Genomic DNA, 9,638 nt, shown 5'->3' with positions numbered 1-9,638 from the left:
AGGCGAGGAGGTCTGACCGGCGCCGGCCTGGCGGACGCGCCCGTCACGTCTGGACATGTTCAAGCGTCGCCGTATCGGACGCCTCTTCCCAAGCCGTTCCTTCTTGCCCTCGACTCCGTGGGTATAAAACGCCGCTGCCCCGGACGCCGAGGGCTCGAGAGAGACTTCGATTTTCTTCCTTCGAGTAACGTGGTCGCCCTGACCGACTGCTGTTTTGCGATGCCAGAATAAACAAGTTGTTCTGTTGCCAGTCGACTCATCCTTTGCCGGGACCTTCGGATGTTTCCAGCTTTGCCCCAGGCCGCCAGGCCAACGCTACCCTTGGGGCTTGCAACCCAAATGCAACAACAGGTTGCCAGCGGTGAGATCCCGACAACGGAGGCCAGCAGCGAAGATATGCGGTCAACTGTATGCTGAGCAGCACAACGACCATCCGGGAGCAGTGCAACGAGCCCTGTGTGATGACTGGTTGCCTGCAGCGGAACGACTGCGCTGAATTCTTGGCTGCGAGGTTTGGTGAGTGCGGGACTTTCTTCTTCTGTGTTTTGCCAGGCTTTTGTTAGTGTCAGAAACAGAGCTGGTAATTGTGGTTGTCGTTGCTGCCGGGTTAGTTTGCGGCAAGACAATAGTAGGCAGTAGAGAAAGCAGCATTCGGAGCAGCCATGGATTTGAAGTCGTTGCGCAAACCGAAATTGCTGGAGCTTGCAAGAGAGTTGGGTCTGGATGTCTCAGACAAACTCAGAAAACCAGAACTGCTAAGGGCTATTCTTGAGTTGGAGGCTGAGGATGACGAGCTGTCGGAATGCCTTGAGACCATTGAGGAGAGGAAGCAAAAAGAGAAAGACGAGCGCGAACGTAAAGAGCAAAAAGAGAAAGACGAGCGCGAACATAAAGAAGAGCGCGACCGTCAACACGCTTTGGAAATGAAGCGTCTCGAGGTAGAGATGGAACGCGCTCGTAATGGAAGTCAGGCACACGGTGCAGGAGAACGGGTATCGTTCAAAATGACTGACCTGATGCGGCCGTTTAAGCTTGGAGAGGACATTGGTTTGTTCCTGGTTAACTTTGAGCGAACGTGCGAGAAGCAGGGGTTCTCTCGGGAAACGTGGCCACAGCGCTTGCTCACTTTGTTACCCTGCGAGGCGGCCGACGTAGTCGCTCGCTTGAAGAGAGAGGAGGGAGAGGATTTCGACCAAGTGAAATCGAGTCTGCTAAAAATGTACAGGCTGTCAGCGGAGGCGTTCCGTCGGAAGTTTCGGGAAAATTAAAAAGGCAGAAGCGAGTCATATACAGAGTTTGCCTACAGGCTTATGTCAAACATGCAGGAGTGGCTCAAAGAAGAGAAAGCGTTTGGTGACCACGAGAAAATTCTGCAGTGTTTCGGGCTGGAACAGTTTTACAGTCGGTTACCTGAGAACGTGCGGTACTGGGTCTTGGATAGGCCAGACGTTAGTACAGTGGCTAAAGCCGCCGAGCTAGCCGAGGAGTTTGTGACGCGTCGGGCTCGCGGAGCTAAGGACGGTCAAAAGGGTGAATTTGCTCCAAGTCTGAGAGGCCGAAGTTCACACCCATGAGAGCAAGGGGGGACACGCGTAGTGCGGATGCGAGTGAAAGCAGTCCGACCGAACGTAAGGAGACGGCGGCAGCCGAAGCCGAACGCAGAAAGCGGTTCGAGAGGAGGCAAGCGCGCGTGTGTTATACGTGCCAGAAGCCGGGTCACTTTTCGGCGCAGTGTCCAGAAACAAAAAGAGAAGTCGTGTGTTTGTCATTATGTAGCACTGATGAGAACATGAAGCTTCTCGAGCCTTACATGCGAGACTTCCTCGTGAACGGGAAAGAGTGCCGAGTGCTTCGTGATTCCGCAGCTACAATGGATGTAGTTCACCCCTCTTACGTAGAACCCGATATGTTCACGGGCAAGTGCGCATGGATCAAGCAAGCCGTGGAAGCTCATGGCGTGTGTCTGCCCGTAGCAAAAGTGCTTATTGAAGGACCTTTCGGAGCACTTGAGACGGAGGCCGTAGTGTCATCTATGCTCCCCCCCCCCCCCCCCAGTACCCGTACCTATTTTCGAACAGGTCCGATCACCTCCTGCGCGAGAAGGGGCTTTTGTTTGGTGAGGCTAGCGTTCAGGCATTAACCAGATCGAGAGTTCGGGAGCTCGCTGCAAAGGCGGTAGTTGCGGGGCCGACGTTGTCGAACAATGAGAAAGGGTCGGAGGCGCAGCAAGCTGATATTCCGAGCACGTCAGAACTGGATAAAATTGAGCCTGTAGCGTTGAAGGCACCAGGTACTGGAGAGGAAATGCCCGACAAGGGAAAGTTAGAAGAGCTTCCGGTCGAGCTTCCGGGACTAGGCTCAGTGACGAACAGGGAAGACACTGATCAGGTCATTAGTGACTTAATCGTTAAAGCACCGCTGTCAGCTGAGCAGAGAACCGAACTACACCAACTCTTACAAGAGTTTCAAGGTCAGTTCTCTGAGAGGCCTGGTAGGACTTCTGTCCTTACTCATGATATAGAACTTACCTCGCCAGAGCCAGTACGATCCAAGGCGTACCGGGTGTCACCCCGCCAGCGCGATATTATGGAGGCTGAGGTAAAGAAAATGCTACAGCTCGGTGTTATTGAGGTGGGTGAGAGTGATTATACCTCCCCTTTGATTTTAGTTGAGGTACCGGGCAAGGAACCTCGTCCTTGCGTCGACTACCGCAGGCTTAACTCCATCACTAAGGATCAAATTTATCCGATCCCTAACATCGAGGAGCGCCTTGAGAAAGTTAGTAGCGCTCAGTTTATTTCCACCCTAGATCTTGTCAGGGGTTATTGGCAGGTTCCACTTACAGAAGAGGCTAGTAGATATGCGGCGTTCATTCACCAATGGGAACATTCCGTCCTAAAGTTTTGAGTTTTGGTTTGAAGAACGCGCCATACTGCTTTTCAAGCCTCATGGACAAGTGTTGCGGGGACAGGAAGAATTCGCTTTACCGTATTTAGACGACGTAGCGATATTCTCCGCCTCCTGGTCTGAGCATATGGCACACTTGCGGGCAGTGCTAACCCGCCTGCGCGAAGCGGGCTTGACAGTCAAGGCTCCCAAGTGCCAATTAGCACAGGCCGAGGTTGTCTACCTCGGTCACGTGATTGGACAGGGTCGTCGCCGCCCCTCTGAAATAAAGGTGGCCGCTGTGCGAGACTTCCCGCAACCGCGCACGAAGACCGATATTCGGTCGTTCTTAGGTGTCGCCGGCTACTATCAGAGGTACATCCCCAGGTACTCCGATATCGCGGCTCCCCTGACGGATGCTCTAAGAAAAACAGAGCCCCAAACAGTCGTCTGGAGCGAGACAAAGGAAAGAGCTTTTAGCGCCTTAAAGAGCGCCCTAACAAGCCAGCCTGTGCTACGATCGCCAGACTACACAAAAGGGTTCGTTGTTCAGTGCGATGCTAGTGAGCGAGGCATGGGCGTTGTACTGTGCCAAAGGGAAAATGGAGAAGTGGAACACCCCGTCCTGTATGCTACTCGTAAGCTGACCTGTCGTGAGCAGGCGTACAGCGCCACCGAGAAAGAGTGTGCGTGTCTCGTGTGGGCCGTTCAGAAATTGTCATGCTACCTAGCCGGCTCGAGGTTTATCATTGAGACGGACCACTGCCCTCTCCAATGGCTGCAGACCATCTCTCCCAAAAATGGCCGCCTCCTGCGCTGGAGCCTCGCTTTGCAACAATATTCCTTTGAGGTGCGTTACAAAAAGGGGAGTCTCAACGGTAACGCCGATGGCTTAAGTCGAAGCCCCTAACGTAGGAATCCGCCTCAAAGTTGTTTGTTACTGATGTTTTCTTCCTGAGGCAGGATTTTTAACATATTGCTTTTGTTTAGTGTTTCTAAGTGATTATGTGCTTTCTAGTGCAATTTTCCAATTTGTGGACGCGTTCTGAGTGCTGCTTGACTACTGTAAGGAACTAGGCATTAGTATAAAAGGGGAAAGAGCCTGGCAGAGCTTAGTGAGTGTTGTCTCGTGCTTGCTGACTGAGCGGTTGCGTTTCGGCGTAGTTCTAACGCTTGCTGGGAACGAGCAAAAAAAAAATGGCAACTCTCCCGAAGTGACTTTGCAGTGTCCTATGTGATCCTGAACCCGAGAACGAGGCCTTCTCTGTGCGCTGCGCTCAAGCAACGTCGAGGGACGACCGGTTTCGATTACGAGCATCATCGAGCGACATCCCTCTGGACAGCGGATGCAGTCCCCTGACCATCGGGATCTCCTTCTCCCGGCGGGGCGGTCTGTTACGTCTCGCCTACGACGCGCGGTATAGCCGGCGCGGATTCAACGGACGCCGCGGCTTCGTTCAAAGCGGCGGTCATTTGGACCCGTTCAGTGCTGCCGTAACGCCTCCCGCCAAGCGCGTCCAGGCAGGTTTCAATGCCACGTGTCGTCGTGTGTGCGTGTGTGTGTGTGTGCATGTTGGTGCCCACGCTTGTCAAAGCGCGGCAGCCGGGGAGAGGAGCTCCCCAACTGGGAGGCGAGGAGGTCTGACCGGCGCCGGCCTGGCGGACGCGCCCGTCACGTCTGGACATGTTCAAGCGTCGCCGTATCGGACGCCTCTTCCCAAGCCGTTCCTTCTTGCCCTCGACTCCGTGGGTATAAAACGCCGCTGCCCCGGACGCCGAGAGAGACTTCGATTTTCTTCCTTCAAGTAACGTGGTCGCCCTGACCGGCTGCTCTTTTGCGATGCCAGAATAAACAAGTTGTTCTGTTGCCAGTCGACTCATCCTTTGCCGGGACCTTCGGATGTTTCCAGCTTTGCCCCAGGCCGCCAGGCCAACGCTACCCTTGGGGCTTGCAACCCATTTGCAACACTCCAAAACCGAATATCTCTTTCCAGTAGTTCCTGACTTCAATTAATCATGGAGAGCTTCTCATCCGGAAGCCGAGAAAATGCGTAAGGTAAGGAGCGCTCTGAAAGTTTGCGCTAAGGAATTCACTTTGCCTCTTCCAATTTTCACTCTAAAACTGCCACGCGCGCTGTCTGTGTTGATGTACAGGTGTGAGCAAAAGTGCAGAGACCTCAAGAACGGTAAAGATGATGGATTTTTATGGCGCAAGGGCATCTATGGCCAAAGAGCGCCATAGCACAAGGCATTTTTGACTTTCTTTAGGTGTGGTCGTAGAGCCACTTCCCAAGCGTTTCACACTAAATAAGCCGAGCACCAGACCAGGGAAAAGCTTGTACCATTGTATCACCGGTGTTTACCCGGCCGCACTGGGGATCGAACACCGCACCTCCCGCATGCGAGGCCGATGCCCAGACCACTTGGCCACCGCTGTGGTACGGTGAAAGAACTTCATGTTGGCACTAACTGTCGGAGCTTTGCTGTTCCTGATGTATGCGCAGTGCGCCCTCGCCACATGCTAGCGTCACGTGGCATGACCTTCGGCTGCTGATTCCAAGATGGCGCGATCTTACCCAGGCCGCAGCGGACGCATGTTGGTAGAGGGAAAATGTATAAACACCCGTGTAATGTGCAATGTCAGCGCACGTTAAAGAACACCTAGTGGCTAAATTTAATCCAGATCATCCCCACTACGGCTTCTTTCATAGCCTTATTCTTCGCTTTGGGACGTTAAACCGCGCATGCCACAACCAACCACCGCCAATATGGCGCCTAAAAGAACATTTGGCTTTATAGTGTCCTTCATCAATCAAATGCACTTTGGTTCGCTGCCATCGCCTGTCACTGCCCCGACTTGTAGCGTAATCGGTGAGAACCAGCTTCATCGTGGATGTTGAATATACCGATGTTTAACTGCCTGCAGGAGACCCGTTGAAGGATGTTTGATGCCCCGCTTTTAACATATCCAAGAGGAAGCTCCTATGTTTTTGCTTTGACTTTTTTCAACGCAGTTTTCCTACTAGGCAAAAAAAAAAAAGTCCCTGGTTTAATCAACCATTGCGCTCGTAGACAGTGGGCGTAACTAGCCGAAATAAGCGATACGTTTCTGCGCTTATGATTGAGAGTTTGGTACCGATGTCCACCTCCAACACATATGTGGTGTGCAGTTAATGAGAACTACGTGAACAGTGGCATGACGTCAGCGACCGTAGTGCGCAAAAGAAATAAATAAATTTGGCATCTTGTCAACTTGCGAGCTGCTGAACTTATTGGCTGCTTTCAAGCTGCCTCCCTCAGCACGTTTTTCTTATTTAAACGGCTATATTAAGTTTCCTTTTCCTCTGCCAATAACTGCTTGCCCTGCTTTTCAGCTGCGCTTGGAGGGGTCATGCCTTAGTGTCTGTATCAACGATTCATTCGTCCTGTTCGCCATGCACCCGTGCCGTCAGGATCCGGTCAAAGACCCTCGATATCGTCTTTATTTCAGCACATTGGCTGAGAGCTGACTCCGCTGCGAGAACGAAGTCCAAAGACCCTTGAAGGGTGGAGATCTTTCCTTTGAGAAGCCGAGGTTGCAGATAAAACCCACTGCAAACAGATCACTCCAGAAGAATTACAACAACAGGCAGCTTCTTAAATCGTTGTCGTGAAAAATCCAAGCAGTAGATGTAGTCGAACCGGTCACATTCGCGAAATCTGGCTGGGGAACCTCATGATTGCAATTGGTTCTCGTGGTTTGACGACTAAGTTGCTGAAAACTAGAACACTATATCTACCTCTTCATTTCCAACTTGAACATGTCTTTAAGGGGATCAAGGTAGGTGTGATGTTGCCGGTCCTTTGAAGTGAAGAGCAGTCCGCTTATTTCCCGGCGTACTTACGTCGCTGGCCTTGAAGCTGAACTTGCAGTCTCAACTGCTCAGTCCGCACTTGTATTCCTCAGAAAAGGTGTCAGTACCTCTTCTTCGCCAGCGCTGTCGGCGAGGCATGAGATACGTCTTTGATAATGGCAAGAACGACCAAAGCGGCCTCGAGTACATGGTGTACCTCGTGCTTATCCTCTGAGGATAAAGTGCTCCTCCAACACAATGCACAAGCGACGAGTCGTCCTTGCCAATGCCACTTCGCCGTCACCTGACACCACGTCATCGCGCGAGTGAAGATGGAACAGTAACGAAAGAGCGGCGCATTCTGACGACAATATGTTAGATGGGAATATTTCAGGCACCAAGAACTACAAAGCGTTGTATGTGAAGAGAGTGGGAAGTAGGAGATCCTGACAACAAACTCCCATTAAAGTTTTAGTATCGGCAGGTTGTATATTGCATGCACCAAACGGACATGATGGAAAAATTAGTGTGTCGCATTATTTCTGGATGTAAAAGAGGTGGAAATATATGCTGTCACGGTGGTTACGGCCAGTGCCTTCTAGAATCAAAAGCCCTCTGCACTCCGCCTTGGACGTCGCAGCACTTTGCTCGATTGACCGTACCATGCAGCAAACTTAGACCCCAAGGCAATGTTCACAGAGGTCTTGGTGTTCGTTACTCTAGAGCCTCGGGGTATAAATTCACGGAATTGCATGGTCAACCGGACAGGGTGCTGTGACGTCACAGGAGTAGTGCAGAGGCCTTTTTATTTGAGGTCAGCGGGCTGGGCCATAAACCTTGCACACAGCCGTGCGCTAAAGAAAGCACTACTCCAAGGTAAGCAACAGTGGCTGCGCACTGTCCTGCTTACGCGAAAGTTGCAACGCGCTAGGAACCGCACGGCGAGGACTTCAGAAACTATAGTCGGATACGACTCAAGAACGAAGCGGCAGATGGCTCTCAAACGGGACCCTCCAGCCAATGGCTTCGACCCATTTTCATGACGGTGCCGTTAATCTGATTAGGCCGTGGTTATTCTTCATTCATCTGCTCCCCCCCCCCCTTGTGCCATTGGCTGTAGGGGCTCCTTTGAGGGGCATGTGCCTCTTTGTTCTTGATTTGTACCTCACTATAAAAGGCAACACATTATACACAGAACACACAGAAAACACATTATAGGAAAAACTTTACGCGTCTATCTCCAGTTCAAACAAAACTGTAATTACGAGAAGTGACGATGCTGCCGTGTGTAGTACCAGCTAAATAGCTCATAGGTTCCTCTTGAGAATAAGCAGCACTGATAGCACTGTAGGTACGCGAAAGTACATGAAGAAGAAAAAGCTATAATGCAGGCACCTCGAACGCCACAGCTGGCCTCGCTAAGCCAGTTTACAACACACTGTAGTATCACCGTCTACAAAGTTATAAGGTTTGAAAGATGGCAAAGGAACGTGCAGGTAGCTTCAGTGTCAAATAATGGTGAGTTTGCACTCGAGAACAAATTCTATTCTTACTTTCGCACTGAAGTTTAAATCGATTCATGGTTATTATTCATGAAGAGGAAAAATATTTAGCACAATGGAAAAGTGTGCCATTTAATTGTCCGTAGAGAGCCATTATAGGTTGAACATTGATATTGTGTTAATTTATTATTAGAGTTGTCTGCACATGACAGTGGCTGAAATAGAAATGCACAAATACTGCATGCACCAAAGTGACGTGCTCGCTCAGAGTAAAATTTTGTGGACGGCATGTCTGAAATATTTTTCTTGTCACCAGGCGACTGCCACCAGCTCCGGCAATCGCCGTGTGGTCTTAAGGCTGCGAGCAGCGAAAACAGCAAACCTGCGCACCTCTTCTGCTCCACCGAATGCCCTGGATGCTGCCCAACATGCAACCAGCACCAGATCATTCTTTCCTACCGTCGATCCCCACCGCACTCTCGCCTCTTGAAAGGCTGCTCTGTTTAACTTAGACCTCCAAGATCAGCGGCAGCTGGTTGAGTGGGCGCACTGGACAGCATCAGCCGAGGGAGTCCCGGACTGTAAACGTCCCCTGAAGAAGATGGTGGTCATCTGCCCACCGATATAAAATTGATTAAATGAACGCTGTCTTTACTCTTTCTCCTGCACTTCCAGAGAACGTTGTTATTTTCTCTGTCTCGTGAACTACGTGTACTTTCTGAAGAAAAAGAGTCGATATATAGCATCGATTCATGTCTGACATTTTGATGCAGCATCACAAAGTCTCGTGCCAATAAGAAAGTCGCGATTACGTGAAGATCCGGTATGGGACAACTTTGTGCCCATTGTTGGAGTTCGAATAGCTGTAAGGGAAAAAGAAAGCAAAAGGTTTGAAGTACTACAAGATATTTTAGGCACCCAAAGTGCAGGTGAAGCCTGGGTGCCCAGTTTTAAATCTCGCAAATGTTTAGAAAATGCTCTAAAGTGGCCACTTGCCTTTGAACGGAGCGTGATCAGAAAAAGAAAAGACGATGATTAAGAAAAATCCTTCATTTACTTTATTTGAGGGGCTTGTAGAAGGAGTACCGTGTTCTGTTTTCTGTTGAATTTGTTTTATGAAGAAATCATCTGCTCTTGTTTCTGGCTCATTAGAGCTGAACTTATTTCCTTCTTTGCGCACCCGCTGCTCTCGATGGCCGTGTCTTATGAAAACTAGCCTTCCCTGAGTAGACACTGCAGTCCCCTGGCGAGCGCCCACCGCATTAGTTGGTTTTCTCGCGGAAAGCCGACGACCATTTCGGTCACCTCTCCATTACTTTCAGGTTTCGTTTTCTGTCAAGGTGTTTTTGCCTTGTCTCCTGTTTCCTTCCCTGGCACTGGCCAACTGTTATGAATCGGATGATACTGATCGGCGTCA

This window comes from Amblyomma americanum, chromosome 4 (assembly GCF_052857255.1).
Source record: "Amblyomma americanum isolate KBUSLIRL-KWMA chromosome 4, ASM5285725v1, whole genome shotgun sequence".
NCBI lineage: Eukaryota > Metazoa > Arthropoda > Arachnida > Ixodida > Ixodidae > Amblyomma > Amblyomma americanum.
The sequence above is the reverse complement of the archived record's forward strand: the minus strand, read 5'-3'. Positions refer to the sequence as shown.